Source organism: Rhinopithecus bieti, unplaced genomic scaffold, assembly GCF_001698545.2.
Source record: "Rhinopithecus bieti isolate Rb0 unplaced genomic scaffold, ASM169854v2 scaffold_15769, whole genome shotgun sequence".
NCBI classification, from domain to species: Eukaryota; Metazoa; Chordata; class Mammalia; order Primates; family Cercopithecidae; genus Rhinopithecus; species Rhinopithecus bieti.
This window is the reverse complement of record NW_016809129.1, coordinates 2657150-2661761: the sequence shown is the minus strand read 5'-3', so window position 1 is coordinate 2661761 and position 4612 is coordinate 2657150. Positions and strand designations below refer to the sequence as shown.

Genomic DNA, 4612 nt, shown 5'->3' with positions numbered 1-4612 from the left:
AAAAAAAAAAAAAAAAAAAAAAATTGGTTTAAATTGTGTTTTAGCTATTACAGCTTCATTACTATGTCTTTTGTTTATGATGATCAGATATAAGTATTTATTCTCTGTCTCTTATGTTCTGTCACTCAACTTTGTTAGTGGCAAGGAGTCATCCTACCTGTTCAAGCACAAGAAAAGGCTTGGGTTGCAGGTAGAGATCGAGTTTATTTGGGAGAGGGAAGGAGCAAGCCCTATCTTCCCAACTCACCCCTGTCTTGTCCCCTGCCATTATCACCTCTTCTCTGACCTCCATTACCAGTTTCTGCAGCTTGGTGCAATGTAAGGATCTTCTGAGACAAGTAATATGGAGGCAGCAAAGGCCTACTGCTCCCTAATTTTCAGTCTTATTCTTGGGCTTTCTTTAAATCAGGATGCACATAACTATTAAATACAAGGCCAGAAGCAGTTGTTCGTGCTTTTAATCCCAGCACTTTGGGAGGCCAAAGCAGGAGAATCATTTGAGGCCAGGAGTTTGAGTCCAGCCTGGGCAACCTCGCAAGACCCCATCTCTGAAAAAACTTTTAAAAATTAGTCAAGCATAGTGGTGCATGCCTGTAGTACCAACTACTTGGGGGAAGTTGAAGTAGAAGGATTGCTTGAGCCCAGGACTTGGAAGCTACAGTGAGCTATGGCTGTGCCACTGCACTCCAGTCTGGCAGCACAGTGAGAACCCAACTCTAAAAAAAATGAAAAGTAAATGTATTTATGTGAGCTTTTATTCATTTTTGCATGCACTTTTTCTTAATATATTTATTGTACAACTGCTATTTGCTAATTGTGAGACTGCAAAGTCAAATAATGAAAAGATACAGTCCAGGTTCTCACAAAGATAATTCTCTACTAGAGGAGACAGTTGAATAAGTAGATGCAATTTAGTGTGACAGATACAATGAAGGCAGACCAGGGTGCTGTAGGAACACATTTCGGGACAACCAACATAATCTTAAGGATTCAGAGTCCAGGAAAACCTTTGTAGAGGAAGCAAAACACAAGCTGTGATATGAAGAATGACATGCATGTTATGGCTTAAATATGCAAAGCTCCAGGGTTGGTAGAGAACAGAAGAATCAAAAGAAATCCAGTATGACTTGGTTGTAACTGGGGAAACAATGAGTGAAGAACAAGGCTAGAGACATAAGCTAGGAGAGATGTATTCAGATTGGTGTCTCAGAGATCTGGAGAGTAAATTGGAGAAAGTTCAAAAGTTACTTAAGTGATTGAAGTGAGAAGAGGAAGAGGATGTATTCAGGATATAATTGACAAGTCTAGTTGGTTGCTTTGATGTGCTTGACTGCAAACCCGTCTTGCTCAAGATTAAGTTTGGTGCTGGGCGAGGTGGCTCGCATCTGTAATCCCAGCACTTTGGGAGGCCAAGGCAGGCGGATCACTTGAGGCCAGGATTTCGAGACCAGCCTGGCTAAGATGCTGAAACCCCATCTCTACTAAAAAGACAAAGATTAACCAGACATTTTGGTGCTCACCTGTAATCTCAGCTACTCAGGAGGCTGAGGCAGGAGAATCTCTTGAATCTGGGAGGCAGAGGTTGCGGTGAGCCAGGATCGCACCACTGCACTCCAATCTGGAAGTTTCTTGAGGGAAATCAAGAATAGCACCCTGCCTTTTTGGCCTGGGCAACTAGGGTGCTTTGGTGCCTTTTACTGCAAAGAAAAGATTTGGGAAAAGAGAAGATAGTGGTTGGATGGGTTATGTGAGGTAATGCATATGTTAATTAGCTTGATTTAGCCATTCCACAATATATATATGTCAAAACATCATGTTGTTCACCATAAATATGTATAATCTTATTTGTCAGTTTTCTTTAAAAACAGAACTGGCAAATGCTCAAATTTAGCAGTAATCAGGGAATTGCACATTAAAGAATCAATTAGGCATTATTTTTCACTTACCAGATTGACCAAAATTATAAATAAATGAATTAATGAAGGCACAGGTGAATAAAAATTAGATTACTTAATGTTGGATGAATGACAAACACGAATAAGTTCGTATATTACTAGCAGGAAAATAAATTAATACAATTTGATTAGACAGAAGCAGGAAGCAGTTATGGGGGAAAAAAAATGAAAGGATGTTTGAAAGTACTTGCGAAAGTAATGACTTTCAGGAAAATAATAAAAATCTAAATCAGAAGATTGCTGAGTCTCTGCTCACCAAGTTAAATCTCACTTCAAAGAAGAATCACTTTTCTCCAAAAATCATACTTTAAGTTTAAAAGTGTATATAGAGAGTCAACAGATATCTTGAAATTAGAGGATTTTTTAAAAATTGTTAAGTATAAATACTGGTTTTAGGTTCCTTTATAAGTAATTAATATCAGTAAAGTCTTTCTGTGACTTCTTTCTTTTGGACATAGACCAACAGCTTCTGAAGGCTGGTTTTAGGTTATTTTGAGCTAAGGTTTTCTCTGGGTTCCTCCTACATTTTTGGGTTAACTGTTATGCCAGTTTTTATAAATACTGTTATTTAGATGTTCTTTTGAAATAGCTTGAGTCCACTTTGGATCATAAGAAAATATCATCTACATTATGATATAAACTTCATCATAAAAATAGTTGTGTTTTTTAATGAAATGATTTTTTATTGGTGGAAAGAAACATAATTGTAATTCAATATCTAAATCATTTTTTAAAAGCTTTATGAAAGCCTTTTGTTATTAAAGTTCTCATAGGAAGAAAAAGGTTTAATATTTACTCAAATAGTAGATCCCTGCATCTGTGAACAAAGCTTTAAAGTTTCATTCTGAGTGGCAGGCACTGTTAAGATGCATGGTCCTTAAGCCATTGTTCTGCATGGCAGAATCACAGGGAAAGGGTTTTTATGGTGCTTGACAGGCAGCTGCTGGTCAATGGGGCACTAAATCAGATGCAGGAGCTTGGAGTATTCATTTCTTAAGCTTTCAGTTAAAAGTAAATCACACTTGGCTTAATTTGAATTTCTTTGGGGAAAAAAGTCACTAAAGGGAATTGTAGTTTTGAAAAACAGGTCTCGAAGTGCTAGAAATATATGGGATAAAATAAATTTGCTTGATAATAATTTAATTTTAATTAAAATTCCCCGAATGTGGTTCCAAAGATGACAGAAGAGCCTTTTAATGTCATTAATTAACCAAGCTTACTAAAAATACACATATCCTGCTATTAATGATCATATGATAGTTGACAGTTCAGGTTCAATATACATCTCTACAACAGGGCCCAACCCACACATTATGAATACTTCAGAGCGCTTGACAGAAGTGTTTTAGTGTACTTATGTTTTTGAACTATAATTTCGACATTAGCTTATATGCAATTTTGGGTGTGTTTTAGATTGATAATGTATGTCCCCTTCCTTACATGTTTCTATGATATAGCTCAGTGCTTAATCTCTAGCTTTTTGCATATTAAGCCTACTGTAGTATTTCTTGAATTTGTGAATGACCAGATAAACCAAGGTGCATCAGGGTAAATTGCTTTTGTACTAGGGCAGTCTCTTTGATGGAGTCAGCTTTCCCTAGCTGACATATTTGCACATAGTCATGGGGTTGCCAGCTCTGGATGTTTTCCAGTTTCTGGCTTTAGTGTGATCAGAGAAGGTGAAGAGGGGGAGGAAGACCAAGCAGAAACAAAATGGGAAATACCTGTGGAGGGAAAGCCTCAAGAAATTGAACTCTTTATGCTGGTTATATAAGAGCAATTGGGTACCTTTCTCCCTCTCTCCACCCCTGAAGGCATCAGATGGTTGGCCTGAATGCAGTGGTTCTTGTCTGGAGACATTTTGTTCAATTTTGAACAACCTCTTTTTGAGTAGAGACATTGAAATCCTGAAGAACAACCAGCATGATGAAGGAAATTTAGGTTAGGAGAAATTGTTGAAAGAATTAGGAATATTTAAAATATAAAATAAGGCATAGAATTTTAGAGCTCTAGAGTAAGTTTATGATGAAATCATCTTCTAGATGAAAAAAGAGGATCCCAGTATCAGTTGGCCATTGGCTAGATTTTAATAGCATATAAAGGGCTCTCTGGTACTATAAGATTATATCCTTCCTAATTGTTAATGCCTTTTTATGTTTAAGTCATTGTGATAGACGAGTATGGTTTTTAAAAAATAATATTCATATCTTAGGCAAAATTTAAAAATAGAAGGATTTTTTTTTTAAATCCAAAAGTTTAGGGATCGCTGGCATAGTTAAAAGAGTGCTGCTTTAGAAAGTAGGAGACCTGCATTTTAGTTCTGTTTAGCCCACAAACTCTTTCTGTAACCCCAAGTATAATCTCTTGGACCAAGCGTGGTGGCTCACACCTGTAATCCTAGGACTTTGGGAGGCCAAGGTGGGTGGATCATCTGAGGTACAGAGTTCAAGACTAGCCTGGCCAACATGGTGAAACCCCGTCTCTACTAAAAATACAAAAATTATTTGGGCGTGGCAGCAGGCACCTGTAATCACAGCTACTTGGGAGACTAAGGCAGGAGAATCATTTGAACCCGGGAGACAGAGGTCCAGGGAGTGGAGATCATGCCACTACACTCCAGCCTGGACGACAAAGAAAGACTCCATCTCCGGGAAAAA

The 4612-nt window shown here is 37.7% G+C and overlaps 1 protein-coding gene across 6 annotated transcripts in view; it reads left to right on the top strand.

Annotated features, from left to right (window-relative positions):
* Window positions 1-4612, top strand: part of PLEKHA5 (pleckstrin homology domain containing A5) — a 230555-nt gene that overhangs the window by 153969 nt on the left and 71974 nt on the right. The window lies entirely within an intron of this gene.